Here is an 18,191-nt window from a genome sequence, read left to right on the forward strand (position 1 = left end):
ATATGACTTTTAGCTATTTTTACATGGAGTAGCTACATGTACTTAAATTGCAGTTTCTCACTTAATAGAAAATATTTTTCTATTTACCAACTCTGCACTAAACAACATCTATACATTATATGTCTTTTTTTTTGTATTGTAAACGTTTTCATGTAATGCATAAACAAAGCAGATGTTAATAACATGTACAGAAATTATTTTGGATCGAACAAGGGAGAGGGTCATCGGAGGAAAACAAGCAGCATTGTTTTGATTGGCTTATTTACAAAGAGGTACAAAATGTACTGTGAATTATATTTTCCAGTTAAATCTATCAAATTCAATCTAAAAAAATAAGAACCATTCCTTTAATAAAATAGAAGAGAATATTCTAAAATGAAAATATCCGGGATATTTCTAAGCCTCTGTGTTGTATTTGTATCTTACAACAAGCGAGACGATAATTTCTATACTTTTAAATATGCCTGTTTGTATTGATTGTATGTCGAATGAAATTAGCTGTTTGCTTCAAAATAATGCGATTTCGTATGAAATAAAAACTTGTCATAGCAATTAAATTTAATGTGATTACAGGAGATTTTTGGACACACTTCATTGGTATTCCTTTTTATTAAGAAAACATATTTGTACTCTAGCAGCGGATACTGCCTACAATACATACACCGGTGACGTTGAAATCAACAAATATACATGTAAAATGGTCCGATAGGGTACGAAAAGCATTTGTAACCCAAAAATTCCGAAATTGTTTGCCAAATCCATCTATGATATTCAGACAAGGAGTCATGGTATAATTATCAATGGGACTACTAAAGTTCCAAGGAATCGAATATGAACAATTATAGGCAATCGTAGGGACTTCAACAACGATTAAAAAAACATACCGCTATAAAATCCCACGACATAAAAACTATGAAACAATGCAATTGGGAACATTTAGGGCCTATTTTATAACAAACAAAACGAAAAACAAAATATGAAAGACATGAACCAACGACAATCAAACATTAACTAGCTCTTGATTTTGAACAGGCACATGACAATATAGTGGGTTTTAATAAGTATGAAGGCGCCATGTCTAACTTATTCGATGGGAAAAAATCCTATTTTAATGATAATTCAGGTCAACACAGATGCGTTTCATGACACATTTAAAAAATTACAAAAATAACCAAATACATCGATGTATTTGATTTGACATAACAACTGTTTTGATGTGATCGTCATAGATGAGCCATATGTAAGCGATACGCTCTTCTAGCTTGCCAAAATCAGAGGTTAAGTCACTTCGATGAATGCTCTCTGTAAATGTTCTGAGATCTTTAGGATAACATTAGGTTATTAGAATCACGGGTGTTTTTAATCATCAAAAATATATCTTTAAAATTTAAGCTTGATAATTAATGGAGTATTACAGTACAAACTGCATAACCTTATTCACAGATAAATGTTCTAACTTACAATACTATTTCGTCTGTTTAATTAGAAAAATTAATAAGAGTGATTTAAATAATTAAAACTATTTAAATAAAACTTTGTATAATAGCCAAAGAAGATGTGGTATGTCTGCCAATAAAATTATAGGTAAACGTAAGGCCTTCGACACGGACCCTTGGCTCACACCAAACAGCAAGCTAAATAAAGAGCTCAAATAATGACTAGAGTAAAACCGTTCAAACAGGAAATGCAACAATCCTATCTATATAAAAAATGAGAATTTTAAAAACACTTATGATTGCTCAAACAAACGACAATAACTGAATATCATGTTCCTGACTAAAGACAGTTGCAATCATAAATTAACTACAATATCCTTCCTTTTCACGAATGTGACCTACCGAATTAGACTATTTACCGGATTTATAACAAAATAAGCAACACGACGGGTGCTACATGTAGAGCAGGATCTGCTTACTCTTCCGGAGCTGCTGATATTTTCCCCAGTTTTTGGTGGGGTTCGTGTTGCATATTCTTTAGTTTTCTATGTTGTGTCTTGGGTACTATAATTTGTCTGTTTATAGTTTATTTTTTTAGCCATGGTGTTGTCTGTTTATTATCAATTTAAGAGCTTGACTGTCCCTCTGGTATCTTATTACTCTCTTTTACAACTATGGCTGCAATTTTAACGTTCTGTATGTAATGTTTTTAGGTTTATATGTATTATATTGTTCTCTGATAAGTACCCTAGTCTTTTTATTAAAGTGTCCTTTCAGTGTAAATTGTTCATTTTATATTTAAAGCATGTCTGCAATGCACGGAATGACTGCCATACAAAATGAAAGGTCACAGCATGTGGACACATGCGGAGGTCAACTTTTTAATGCTAAGTTTCTGTTAAAAAACTAGACAGTTATTCCCATTTACCCACTGTTTTGTTAACTATAATTCGGAGTATTCTATCTAGGAAAATTTACAGATACAACCTAAACTGAAAGTCATGTTTTTATAAGTCTTTGATGAAACAAATTAATCTAAGAACGAGACGTACAAGAAATGCAAAAGTGGGGTTGCATGTGATAGAAATCTGAACATGTGGACCTCAACTTGCAAAAAACGTTGAATCAGTAATTATATATCACGTAGTTGTTTACTGTGTGTTTAAACATAAAATAGAGGCCCCATTCTATCATCCGCCTTTCTGCCAAAATAGTAAAAAAAGGTAGTATGCTTTTTTTTTATATCTTAGCAAATCTTTAGGGATGTTTAATAAACGATAAATTCATTGACTTTCAGGAAAAAATCAACTAATGATCTACACTCTTTCATAAATTGTGAATATAGCAAATACACCTACACCTACGCGTTTAGAATACCGCATGTTATATTCTTAGTTTTACAAATATATACAATTTATCGACAAATTTTGTTCCAAGTACCATCTGTAAATGTTATGTAAGGCAAAACAAAAACAATGTTCTTGTTTAAATTTAAATATATCTGCATAAATGAAACATGAAACCGAAATTGTTAAGTACAAGGAAGAGGGACTTTAAAGGAAAACATTACATACATGATTTAATTAACTGATATACAAAGAGGTATAAAACGATGTTTTGATTGATAAAAACCATTTTCATCAACTGCATCAGGTGTTATTAAGGGAAGACATTTTCTAAGAAATAGAAGACAATAGAAAATGCAAGTTTTACTGGTACTGTTATTGGTTTTTGCTGTGGTGGAAGCTCACTATTATGATAGAGGTAATGTATTTATGTATGTTTGTAACAGAATCGGAAATTTATTGTAAAATTAAATATTTTTATAGATGCAGCTTTAACACAACAATGTACCGGCAATATGATATATACTATAATTGGGATATAACTGTATTACTACAATGAAAATAATAACATGGAATATTATCAAAGAAACAACTATATATATATAATACTATATATAAATCAAAAAACGCTGAAATTTAAAACAGAGAATGCTTTCATTTTCTACATTTTCTCAAACCAGTAAGACATCTTTGTGATAATTATGAATGATAATGTAACTAACGAGGTCATACATTTGGTTTAAGAAAGACAGTGTAATGAATACTCATTTATTCTATACAATTTATATAAAACCAAACCATATACCATATCATGCTGTGTTGATGATTTCAGGCAGAACACCTAGTTGTAAGTTCCCATGTCCATGGAGAGGGAAAACCTTTGATTTCTGGGAAATTGGGAAATCAAAATCAGAGTTCTATGGAAAGTTTTCGAGGGATGGAAGGACAGTCAAGTGGTCTTTTGATGGTGGTAGAACAGATGAATGTTATCAGATATTAGACGGATTTCTAGTGTTAAGGTAAATACTAAGGTCGTGTTCCAGTTTCAACTTAAAACAAATAATGAAAGATTAACAAACGTTAATGCAGTTGTTTATTTTTTAGTTTTCTATGGTGTGTCATGTGTACTATTGTGTCTGTTTGTCCTTTTCATTTTTTGCCATGGCGTTGTCAGTTTTTTTTTCGATTTATGAGTTTGACTGTCCCTTTGGTATCTTTCGTTCCTCTTTTTTAATGTAGGATTTACATTTGTAAGAAAACCTTTATATAAATCAATAACAAGTATGTTTAGGAAAACATACTCTAAAACTACTTATTAATCATCATTGAAATGAGTAACTGGTGCGAGATGACATATGACAAAAATAAACTTATCAAAGATAGCAGTCTTGTAATTGTGTACACCTTATGTTCTTTTTGTCTCCCAAAAGACTCATCATTAACACTTGAATCACAAACATAAAATGTTAAGCGACATACCTATGAAAGGTGCCAATGCAGAGCTATGTTTGAGATAAAATGTTGTTTAAAATTGTATGTAATGTACGTTACCCTGTTATGTTTGTATATTTTTTATATTGTTTACTCAACTTACAATTATGTTTAACATTTGATATAATTATAAGATTAGGGTAAGTTTTGAAATACTTAAATGCATGAAATATTGACTGTTAAGTATTTAAGATTAGTCAAAAAGCCCTCCAGCAAATTTTCACAGTACACAGACATAGATCATGTTGCCATGGCGGTGTCAGTTCATTTTCGATTTATGAGGTTGACTGTCCCTTTGGTATCTTTCGTTCCTCTTTTTTAATGTTGGATTGAAGTTCGTACAAACCTTTATATAAATCAATAACAAGTATGTTAAGGAAAATATATTCTAGAACTACTTATTAATTATCATTGAATTGAGTAAATGGTGTGAGAAGACATATGAATTGTTTTGCGCCAGTAATTTTTGGGGCCCTTCATAGCTTTCTGTTCGATTTGAGCCAATGCTCCGTGTTAAAGACCGTACCTTGACATATAATGGTTTACTTTTATATATTGTTTTTTTTTATGGCGAGTTGTCTCATTAGCATTCTAGATTAAGGTATGGCCTTTAACACGGAGCTTATGGAAGTATTATATATTGTTATAAGACAATCAAAACAGTTGGAATGCCAATTCATAACGACAATTACAGATTAGAGCATTGTACCCAAAATACAATGGGGTTTATCCAATATAGTGCAAAGGCTACTTCTACCAAAAAGCATGATAATACTTAAGGGACCATACCAGAAGCGTGAACAACTACGACCGGGATACTTTCAAATCGGGATCATTTGAACCCTTGATTGACTGAAATGCGGTGGTCGACAGATTTACCATTTATTGCTACCATGCTAATCATTATGTATAGAAAAAAATAGTTGTATCTGATTTTCGGTCCTACTTCTGCTTTTTATTTGGTAATTTAACATTTTATCAGCTCTTTGATGTTTGGATACGTTCCTCGGCATCATTGAGGAAATATGAAGTTAGCATTTGGGAATAAAAAAATTAACCAATTACAATAGATAGAAAATGCTGTACAAGACAGTTTTTTTTATTTCTAATACAAACATGCATGCAGATGTAAAAACGGATTTCTCGTCCTATATAGAATAAAAGGAGAAGACAATTGGTTTTGTGTAAAGACACAGTATGACAGAACCAAACATCCGGCAACTTTTAGAATTCACAATGGATGTAAGTTTGAGACTATTTGTAACACAAAACCAATAAATTAATGAATAGGTGAAGGTTAGATTAACTTCAACGAGACAGCAACACAACAATAAAAGATTGATGTAGGAATACAAGTCTTGGAAACTACTGACGATTTTTTACCTCATACCAATTTGTTTAATATCGTGTTTATAGAAATTTGAATGCTCAACGAAATACATCGATGTTTGTTTGCAGACTTTAGCAAACCAAGAAATCACATATTCACGAGGACAAAATTTTTCTCTATCCATGAAAATTTCATCTACAGGCTATAAATAGTTTAGATTTTAAAATGATTGAATAAAAGTTACCAAATCCAAACTAAAAACATTTACCCATGACATGGATTTAAATATAGAGAGAGGTTAACGTAAAGTTACAATATCTAGAACAGTTTTAAGAACTAATTGAGATTGCAACAACTTATTTTCACAATTGAAATGAACATTTTCACTTGTTTCATGTCGTGACCTTTTAAAACCTACTTTACTGTATGGATATTTCCCATTGTTAATAACAATACGGTATCCTATTAGTCGTTGTTGGATTGATATTTCATTGGCATTCATACCTCATCTCCCTAATTATGTATATATTACTTACAAAAATGATAAACACTGTACTTCCACTGGTAAGGTATCCTTAGTTTCGGATAAAAAAAGGAATATCCCGATAATGTGCGTTTATCTATTTCATTGCAGTAGTAGGAGATCATCCAGGTAAAAAAGACGCATTTAAAATTTGCGAAGTCTGTAGATTTCCCGGCCAAAACTTTTTCACAGCTGTAGGTAAGTACGAGAATAGTGTAATTTTAGATATTTTGTTATGTGGCCTGGATATTGAAATCTTTATCGCACAATACGTCATATCTTAAGATTAATGATTTATGATTTTTTTATTAGTATGTTACTTGAAATCTAAGGTACATTTAAAGTCCAAAGAGCGTGAAGTGTCGAAATTCACATGGCTCTCTAATAAAGTTAAAGTCTCATATATCATAATATATAATTATATATATGTTCAGATTTTAACCTGATCTGTCTTTGTCGATTATGCCCTTATTGTGTTAATTGAACGGAACTATTAAAAATCATCATGCAAGTGGGAGGTTACTCTAGCTTGTGTTGAACAGACCGAAATCTTTTTTAAGGGGCGACATACTGTTATAGTTACATTAGATATATGTTTCATTATAATACGTTATTCTAATTGGCTAACTGCAATCTCGCGTTATTCCTTTATCAACTTCATTTCAAAATGAATTGTAACATTCATGTTGCCACGTGCTTCTACAATAAAGTACACAGGTAAATAAAAAAGAATGATAGTAAATGTCTTCTCATGATCATAGAGCAAAAATGTTATTATAAGTATTGAATAAACTAATCATAGATACCAGGACTAAAATTTTACACTTTGCGATTTTCGTCTACAAAAGATTCATCAGTGACGCTTGAATCAAAAATTGTTTAAACGGCCAAATAAAGTACGAAGAGCTTCTTTTAGTAATTTGTATAGGGTTTTAAAAGTGTTGACCGAGCGTACATTTCCGCGCTTCATATAAAATGTACTTCGGTCAACGCTTTTACACTCCCATGAAATTACAAAAAGAAGCATTCAATTCCTAAATCAATATTAAAAATTACACATATGTCTCACACAACAATTATAAATTTAATAAAACTCATTAAAAAGTCAATACCTCAATTGAAGATATATTGTAAAGTACTAGTATATAACGTGTTCTTATGAGCTATACATCTAGGGGTAAATATTGTTTCTCAGAGTTAAATTCGATGAACGTAAACATTGCAAGAGTCTCCATAAACGTTTTTAAACATTGTGATTGGTTTGGTGTTTGGCACTTTATTTTATATATTAATCAATATGTGTATGATTTTTGTAGAACGTGGATCACATTCGTACAGTAAGTTGTTTAATTGTTTTAAGAAATAATTAAGACAAGTTTTCTCCAATTGTATAATGCTTTCTAGACAAATATTAACCTTTGTTGATAAAATCCAATCAATAATATTTAAAAAAAATAAAAGATAATAATGCATTTGTTTTCGATTTTCTGTTTTCATTTTGATAGTGCAAATAGACAGAAGTGTATGCAAAATTTAAGTAAAATCTGTGACAAAAGATCATCGATATAAGATCATTGTATCTCTTATAGATAATAACTTGATCTGAGTCTCAACAAATGCATTACTTTGACATATTAATATCAAAGTGCAATACTTTAACAGGTGACCTAATTTCTAAGTATATTATTTGGCATTAAAAAGAAAGATAGATACATAATTATATATTGATATACATGTTACAATGTGATACAATTAAACATCATTAATATATCAATTGTCTCTACTTATATTTAATTTAGTTTGATATTGTGCACTTATTATCCGATATATGATTCTTTGTTTTGTTTGTTTTAGGATATGCCTATCGACGTCGTAAGTTGTCTAACACAATATGGAAATCATTTTCGTGTACTAATCTGTAATGTTCAATTGAAGTACATATATCCCACCCTACATTAATTCAGCAAATTCTAAATATTTTGAAAAAAACATTCGAGTTAAGTTCAAATTTGGCCCTATATTGAACCTTATTAGATCCCCTCATTACAAAATAAATTTACAAGAGCATGTATCCACAGGTGTATAACAGCAAGATTCACTCTCAGAATACTGAAAAAACTTACATTGTGCCATTTGTTATGTAATACATGTAGTTTTTTGTGCAGTTGAACATTCTTCAACATTAACTCATTTGCTTGCCGCCATGTCGATTTATTAAAATCAGCAATGACACGTGTCCACTTTAAACGAACCATACTTTGTAGATCTACTGTATTTAATAATTCCACTAGATATACCAAAAACATTATATAGGGATACGCAATTCAAGAATTAGTTTTGAAAAAATGTTAACAGTAAAGTTGCAATGGAAACGATGAATTTGTAAAACGAACAAAGAAAAGTGAAACTTACAGCTATGTGACTTGGTTCTTGACCTGGGACAATTACATACTCTGTTGTCTTGAAAAGCCTAACAACTGCTGTTTCGTCTTTGTTGTTACTCGATATTTCAGAAAATATTGTTGGATTTTTTTTGCCCATGTTTGTTATTTGAGTTGTATGATATCAGGTCTCTCCGTTCACACTTTCAAAATAGCAAAATGTGGAAATTTAAAAATATGAGAAGCCGTGTCTTATCATAAGTATTCAAATTTAATTATGTGTTGCACCTTATGTGTTTTTGTTGTATGAATTATTTGAGTCACAACGCAAACTTACTAGAGAAAGTGTATGGTTGATTATTTGAAGTGTTAGTTGCTTTTTAATGATTTATTTAATCTCATTGCAGCACCCAGGCAATCACGCAAGTTTGGATGTATTATACCGAAAGGTTGTAAATGTTGCACACTACCGCAATGTGGACGCTGTCGTAGATGTAGAGACAATGGAAGCATACCAAATGCTTGTTCCTGATCTTGAAGCTTCTGCGAGGTTGAAAGCAAAGATGTAACACGTTTACGAATAAAATAAAAAATAATAACAAAGTTTACGAGTCTGTTTTATCTATTTTTTAACAAAACGTTCATGATTGGATTATATTGAAAAAAAAGAGAGGTAAAATATACATTGGTAACAAATTAAAAAAAAAATATTACCCTGAATACAGGATACAAAACTGTCTCTTTTAGATGCGTCTTCATTTTGGCTAGGTTCCATAAAAAAGCGAAGTGATCGTATGACAAAACTATAAACATCAATATAAATCTCTGAATATATCAGACAGTTTGCAAAACGCAAGACTCAAAACTAAAGACTGAGCAACACGAGCCACACAAAAAAACATACGACCAACTATCTAAATGATTGCTATACATTCTTTTCTTATATCTAACTTTAATGGTCAGTGCTATTGTTTGGCCCTTTAATTCAACAAGAACATAAATAAAGTAACATAGAGAATGGAAATATAGAAATGATCAGAAAAAAAACTTCCAAAGGCAAACAATGGGTCTTTAACATTCCGAACGGAAGCGAGCTTCAGCTGACTGCCAACAAAAAAAGTATACATTGTACTAGTTTATTCGGAGTAAATCCTATTTTTCTTCCCTGTTCATAATTCATCTGAAAAGCTCTTAAAAGACGGCACAATAAATGATCAAATCATTTTTAGTCGTTCAGTTAAATTTATACTTTTTAACTGCGGTACATTCAGAATTGTTCAGACGATTCGCTTGCAGTCATTTAAAGATTACTAACCAGGTGAAATGAAAAACCAATCTAGCATTCAAAATTACTATTATAAAAAGTAAAATCACAAAAATACAGAAAATTCAAAATGAAAAGCCCTAATCAGATGGCAAAAATCAATAAATAAAACACATCAAACGAATAAACAACAACTGTCATGTTCCTGACTTGGTACAGACATTTTCAAATGAAGAAAATGGTGGATTGAACCTGATTTTATAGCACTAAACGTCTCACTTGTATGTCAGTCGCATCAAAATTAAATAAGCTTACAATACTGATAGGATATAAAGCTAGTTTGCAGGCTCTTTGAATTGTTCAACTATTGGTTATAGTTTAACTCGAACTTTCACTTTGCATTTAATCATTTGCATTGGTATAATTCGGGTCTCAAATCGAAATAAAGAAAATCTAGAATCTGCTACAATTTTGGTAAATGACCTTTTATGACCTATTGATATCTATTGATATACAAAATGAGTGAGCGTTATTTGGCAATGCATTTTACAATGTATCGTAGGAAAAACCAACGTTCATTTTTATTTATAAATAAGGCCGTGAATTTTCTTGTATGGATTGCTTTACATTGTCATTTCGGGGCCTTTTATAGCTGACTATGCGGTGTGGACTTTGCTCATTGTTGAAGGTCATACGACCTATAGTTGTTAATTTCTGAGTCATTTTGGACTCTTGAGGCGAATTGTCTAATTGGCAATGATACATCATCTTCTTTTTGATAGTGACCGAAGATTTGACAAAAAAATCATAATCCTCGACTTATGGCATCTTTAAGTTCTGTTTGGTATATTTCTAAACTGAATATTTTTTTATTTTTTTTTTGTTCACTGAACTGATTTTACCGAAGGTGATAAGTTTGAACTTAGAATAAAAGTATCATCATTACTTGATAATTGTCTGTTCTAACTTTCCGGATGTTAGGAACATAATGGCCGTTTTGGGCCAATTTTGTTCACTAGCACATGGGCTCCTTCAACAAAACAGCACTTTAAAGTGCAATGAACGTGGTATTGTCAAGGACAAGCATGTGGTTTACCCTTTTGCTTAATCTGAAATTTGCAATGTGTACACAGACTTTAGTCTATTTTCAATCCTCTAGAATGTACACTTTCGACTTAACCTGTGCCATGTCTGTAACTTTTAAATTCATATTTTCATACAAGTATTTCGGGCTCTACATGGCTTTCTGTTCGGTGTGAGCCAAGGCTCTATTGGAGGTTGCATTTTGTCAATAATGGTTTACCTTTTACACATTGTTACTTGAATTGAGGGTTGTCGCAATGTTACTAACACCACATCTTCTTATTTCTATACAATACGAGACGAAACTCATCAAATACATTGAAGAAGGACGAATTAGACGACCATTAGATTGTATGTGTGAGATTGGCAGTAGGATCTGGAAAATGATTTATCTTACCTTTTTTTTAGAGCTTACAGTAAATTACCTCGGATTAGTCAGGACACTGAATTTATTACAACACAACATCATAAATATTTAGGCTCCTTTAAATCCATATTAACACAAGGGGATATATATATATTGACTATATATCTTCTTTTTTATATATCATGTTGAACGTCCTTGATGGACACCTCATGCGTTACATTGAATATGAAAAACAACGATGATTGTATCATTATGGTACTGCTGTGACAAACTGTAAATTCAGAAATTTTTGTGTGCATTTATTAGTGCAATTTGTTATTTTAGACTAATATACGATTTTGAGAAAAATCCTGTTTAATTCATATAAAATATTTCAAAATGCGAGTTTAAATTATTGCGTTTACAACTCGCAATAATAAAAACCTCGCATTAATATCTGAATTTACAGTAGTAAAAAGTTTGACCCGTACCTACTGTTTCGTAAGGTTATTGCGTTGTGAACGGTTAAGGTCTCACTGATGAATTAAGGTTTATGCTTTTCTATGATGTGCTAGCGTTTATTGTGCACAAAACGTTCTGAGCAACCTGTAAATTTCAAAACACCTGGTGCTGAATCACTAAAGTCGAGCGCACCCTTAAAAGGTGTACTTGATTTGATCAATATTTATGTTTGTTTTGACAAACAACTATATATTAAGAAAATCAAGCCTAGCATTGCATGCAAAAATCTTCTATCTATTAGCCACCGAATTGCAAAATATGAGAGTACAAGGATTAAGGCTGTGGATTTTCTATAAAATTTCTTTATGCTGAGCATTGAATTAACACAAGGGTACATACTCCTGAAGTTATATCAGGACGTAATAGATGCAAACACAAAGAATGCATTTAATCATGACTTTTTGTGTGTTTAATCAGCTTTTAAAACACATTATCCCCGGCTTATCATATTTCTAGGATTTTGATTGGTTAGCGCACGTCGTTACAAAGCCCATAGCCCCTGAGTGTTGCTAACACATATCACCGACGTTGCTACCAATTATATTGGGGAAATTCACGCGCGTTTTCCTTAGTTCCATGGTTGTTTCTTATGAAATATCGAATTCTGTAGATTATGCATGATGTCTGTATAATTAGATACTTAATCCACTAACGATTTTATCTTATTATGTCAATTATTGGCACTAATCATAGTGAATGCATCACTAGTATGCCACATTGTCAATGGATGGGACTATATACCTAGCTATGCAAATGACCCATGTTTACATCACATGATGTAACTTTGAGCGCCAAATTCGACCCATTTCACTTTATCTATCTTTAGACTACCTGTAGGGTTCTACCAAAGGTAGTACCCTTCACCCCGTTAAAAATATGTCAAAATCCCAAATGTCAAAGAAGATATTTAAAAAATGAAAAAAAAAACCGTTACCTTAACGTTAAACTTTGTAGTCCAATTTCTCTACAAATGGCCATGGCATATTTAGACTAAGACCGGGGATAAATTCGTTATCTGCGTTCATATCCGTAGATATGAATATTTTAACACCCTTCAATACCCTGTACACCCTTCGGCTGCGCCTCAGGGTTTACTTGGATACTTCAAGGTGTTAAAATATCCTTATCTACAGATATGAACGTAGATAACTTATATTTTAACGTGCTATCAAAAAGACAGTATAATGCATGCATGTATGCATTTTTTCAATATAAGATAAGAGATCAGACAAGTTATAAACAAATTTAAAAGAGATAAAATTGCATGTTGGATATACATATATTTTTAATTTTTTAAAAGAAGGTTGAAATATCAAATTTTGTACAGTTTACAATGCTGCATTTTCTTTTAATGGAGAATATAATTCGAACAGTGAACTGGAGTTCCTGATGTTATCATTAGTCCAAAAGAGGAACGAAAGATACCAGAGAGACAGTCAAACTCATCAATCGAAAATAAACTGACAACGCCATGGCTAAAAGTGAAAAGGACAAACAGACAAACAATAGTACACATGACACAGCATAGAAAACTAAAGAATAAGCAACACGAACCCCACCAAAAAAACTAGGGGTATCAGGTGCTCCGGAAGGGTACGAACATGCGGCACACATCTTGTTGCTTATGTGAAAACAAATCCGGTAAATAGTCTAATTCGGTAGGTCACATTTATGAAAGGTAAGAGGTTTGTAGTTACGACGTAAGTAACATATCCGATATCATTTGTGAAACGATTATTCCATAACGGTCAACCAACTCGCGATGGCGTCCGTAAAATTTACGAAGGGATGATTTCGACTTCACCATTTGGAACTGCTGGTTTAATAGCTTCCTTCCTTTTAAGCAGCAACCCTCTATCAAGAAAATCATGATAGGATATGTATTGGGAAATATATAAACCGTATAGAGGTGCTACTGGAATGTTGCTACTAAGAAATGGAAAGTTCACATTTGGAAAGCTGAAATCATCTCTTTTGTCGTAGAGTTTTGTTTTCAACCGACCCTCATTGTAAACTTCTAGATGGAAGTCAAGATATGAGGCCGACTTAACTATATATGTAGTATCCCTTATCTCTAGTTCGATGGGATAGATGCGTTCAACATAGTCGCCAATTTTGAATTATTTAGTGAAAGAACATCATCTATATAGCGGAAAGTAGAGTTAAAGAATATTGCTAACTTCTTATCTTGCTTCTTAAGAATTTCCTGTATGAAGTCAGCCTCAGAATAATAAATAAACAAGTCGGCAAGAAGAGGGGCACAATTTGTTCTGATTGGAATGCTGACAGTCTATTGAAAAACATGTCCTTTGAACGTAAAAAATATGTTGTCAATCTCAGAGAATTTTTTGTTTGAATCAGAGTGATCCTTTACAAAGTACGATTTATCCCTCCCTAAGACAAGATCCAAGTTAACACAATAAAAGCTCTTTACGAGAAGAAAAAATATTATTCAAGTTAGTTTCATGTTTATTACATCAATAATGTTATGTGAAAATAACAGGATTGTTTTTAACCGAAATTGAAATAAATTTTTCCAAATAAAGATTTTCATATAACTACTAAATTTTCTTTTTGTATTTCTAAAGTTGACATGAGATGCATTTGAATCTCAATTTTCGTGACACGTTTTTTATGTACATGCATAAGCTCGTTTTGTGTGAATTTTGCGCGAGATTCAAATGAAATTCGTGTGAGCAAAGTTCAGAAACGGGCAATTGTGGACAGGATTGTGTCTACATCATAAACGACACGTACGTTTTTATCCTGAACACATACTCGAATTCAATTCTGGTCAAACGATTGCTAACCATTGTGTATACCATACCAAGCCACAAATGGTGAGTTACTTTTGAAGAATAATCATTTACAACACATCCAATTAGAATTCAGTATAATGTAAAATTATATATGCATTTTTGGTCTAAAAAGAAAGTACTGCCAATAAGGTACACAAATTATGTTAGACACAAAGAAGTCACACGCAGGTTCCCATAATTTAAAACATAGTATTTTGATATGAACGTCACTGATTAATCTTATGTAGACGAAACGCGCGTTTGGCGTACTAAATTATAATCCTGGTACCTTTGATAATTATATACAACATTTCCATTTAAATTACGCATTGTTACAGACAATATAAATTTACATTATTTTTTTTACTCTCAAAGTAATGCAAAAATAAGAAAATTGACATTGTGTAGGTTTTTCCAATTCCTGATATAAAAACCTTCATTATATACACAAAAGTCTGATCAACCTTGTTAATTGACTTTGCACATGTATCAGGAAATCATATGGTACAATGCATATGTCTAACGATTCGTTGCATTTGGTTTCCCAGTAGTAAAGGTATGTTATACATGTAGTTACTTTTGTTCAGTTAAGACGAACTTAAATGTTATCATTATAGATAACATTATGTACCTTAACTTGTCTGCAATAATTATTTCAAAACAATGTACTTATTAGTAATCGAATATATATACATAAAATATTGTGTCTTTATATAGAAGTAACTACATTGCCTACACTATTTTTCAGAAGTATATAATTGACCAAGAACGTACGTGTCATAAAGGTACGAATGGAAACGGGAAATGTATCATAGAGACAACAACTCGAACAAAGAGCAGAAAACAGCCTTATCCCGTCAATGGGTCTTTAACACAGACCAATCCAAAGTTACAAACAACTCCAAAACAAAAATATACAGTGCAATCTGTGTAATCCGACACACTTGGGGGCCAGTAAACATGTCGGATTAAGCAGGTTGTTGGAATACTAAGTTTTTTTCTACAAGGATTGGAATCATGGAAATGTGTTAGTAAAGCAGTGTTGGAATATTCAGGTGTATACACTGTATAGCAGACTTATATGGCAATTAAACGCTTACTGTTGAGTGTTTGAGATCGTACGTATGTTTATATTCATTAAAGTTATTGTTTATACGTGAATGCATGAATATAGGTGGCTGTGCAAGCATTTGACAGCTGAGTGTTCATGACATCCAATGTTTGCAATTTCCTATTTATTGACCTTTATATAAAAGATCTAGATCGACACATATAAAAATATCCCCTGAATCATGTATTACTGAATGAAAAAAGTAGTCTAAACAATACGTAATACTTGCGGTGTATTCATTAACCTAAGATGAAAAGAACGCCGAAAGTATTACGGTTTTTGTAATGTTATCTGTACAAACAACTGTCAATTAGTGTATATAGTTGTGTGTACTTAAGGTATGACTATTTAAGTTATAACCAAAGGTAAAACAACTGTCAATTAGTGTATATAGTTGTGTGTACTTAAGGGATGGCTATTTAAGTTATAACCATAGGTAAAACAACTGTCAATTAGTGTATATAGTTGTGTGTACTTAAGGGATGGCTACTTAAGTTATAACCATAGTTAAAAAAACTGTCAATTAGTGTATATAGTTGTGTGTACTTAAGGGATGGCTATTTAAGTTATAACCATAGATAAAACAACTGTCAATTAGTGTATATAGTTGTGTGTACTTAAGGGATGGCTATTTAAGTTATAACCATAGGTAAAACAACTGTCTATTAGTGTATATAGTTGTGTGTACTTAAGGGATGGCTATTTAAGTTATAACCATAGGTAAAACAACTTCAAATACATTTTCTTGCGTTTCGATTTATAATCAGTAACAAAATATTGAAATTTTGAAATATTAGATACATTTTGTTCTTATACATTTTACCGAAGATAAATATAGAAGATTTCTTTTGTCTATTGTGTGACATATATACCTTAACAAAATATCCCTAGTACGTATAAATATTCAAATAATTATCTTGTCATTTTCTTAAAATTACTAATGAATTTATGAAAGCTAATCACTGTACTCTTCTAATTTTCACTTGAATACTAGGTGAATTCATCTTCCTAAAGATCTAGCCATCCGTTAATTATTGAAGATTACTCGCCGGCGTCGACTATAATATTGTATACTTTAAAAAATAAAAAGAAACAAAATCAGAAAAATCAAAATAGTATTTTACATTTGTAAAATTTACATTTAGATAAAACTGTATACATTTGATAACAAAATAGTTAGGAATAGAAAATAAGGATGAGATCAGATTCTGAGAACATACTCTTGAATACCTGTAATGTATTGTATGATACTATTTGTTGTGTCAGAGGATTCCCATTTTTACTTGTACGTTTATAAAATGAATATGTATAACTCTCTTTAGATGTTTGTATTTTGATTGCTTTGTGCTATGTCTGGCTTGAAGAATTGTACCGAACTAAGATATTAAACTACAATTACATCACTGAATATAATTCTTGGTAAGATTGTAAGTGCTTTGTAATTGACACGAATCAATAATAATTGAAAACACATTAATTGTTGAAGTACGCATCTTGAAGAGTAAAATTGGTACCATTAATGTTATTACTACCGTCTTGATCTGTTGTGTCTTGTGTATTATTATTTGTATGTTTATCGTTTTATTTTTATGTCCCACCTACGATAGTAGAGGGGCATTATGTTTTCTGGTCCGTGCGTTGGTTCGTTCGTTCGTCTGTCCGTTCGTCTGTACGTTCGTTCGTCCGTCTGTTCCGTTCCAGGTTAAAGTTTTTGGTAAAAGTAGTTTTTGATGAAATTGAAGTCCAATCAACTTGAAACTTAGTACACATGTTCCCTCTAATATCTATACTATTAAACGAGGAGACCTCTTTTGTGTGTCGCTTCTCTTCCTTTCACAATAAATTAATCATCATGCCTCTGTGTCCTATAGGTACCATGTATTGTCGCATTTATCATCCATTCTTATGATTATACAGTTTGGGTTATTTAGGGAGAAAATCTAAAAAAAAAAAATTGCGTCCGGATATTTTTCCGTCATTGGACGAAATTGTAAGTCAGACTAGACATCCGGTTTGTGTTTTTTTTTCTGTATTTTGTACGTACCAAAGACAATGAATAACGTGTTTTTGCTATCTGCTTTGGAACCTTTTCTGAAATCTTTAAAAAAAATTCATCGGGTCACTAAGTATATTAAATAGAGAGGGTCTATATAATATATCAATGAACGCCGTGGATTGATTAGGTAACTGAGAATTGATAGTAAAAAGCAAACACTGTATTTATAGTAATATATGTTCAAAACATACTTAACGTGTGCTCATATTGAAATAAATAGAAAACAAAAAAAAATGACTTTTTGATAAATATAAGAATTCCGCTGCCTTTTATGCCTGTCACAGTTTTGAAATTAAACATAATTTGCATAAGTACTTGGGACAGAACAATATTTTTTTGCGTTTTTCTGTATACTATGATCATACATATACTATAGATAAAGTGTATTTGCTATTAATATATATTGTCAATTACAATAGTTTTCTATCCACAGCGGTCAATGAAATATTTCTGTATACTAAATACATATATACTATGAATAAATTGTATAAATTTGCTATAATT

At 31.5% G+C, this 18,191-nt stretch overlaps 1 long non-coding RNA gene across 1 annotated transcript; it reads left to right on the forward strand.

Annotated features, from left to right (window-relative positions):
- The first annotated feature begins 3,614 nt into the window (after positions 1 to 3,614).
- Positions 3,615 to 7,464, forward strand: LOC143075060 (uncharacterized). The gene is made up of 4 exons (XR_012978220.1): positions 3,615 to 3,801; positions 5,430 to 5,515; positions 6,238 to 6,324; positions 7,443 to 7,464. It is a non-coding gene; the product is annotated as an uncharacterized LOC143075060 (long non-coding RNA).
- The last annotated feature ends 10,727 nt before the right edge of the window (positions 7,465 to 18,191 follow it).

This window comes from Mytilus galloprovincialis, chromosome 5, assembly GCF_965363235.1.
Source record: "Mytilus galloprovincialis chromosome 5, xbMytGall1.hap1.1, whole genome shotgun sequence".
NCBI lineage: Eukaryota > Metazoa > Mollusca > Bivalvia > Mytilida > Mytilidae > Mytilus > Mytilus galloprovincialis.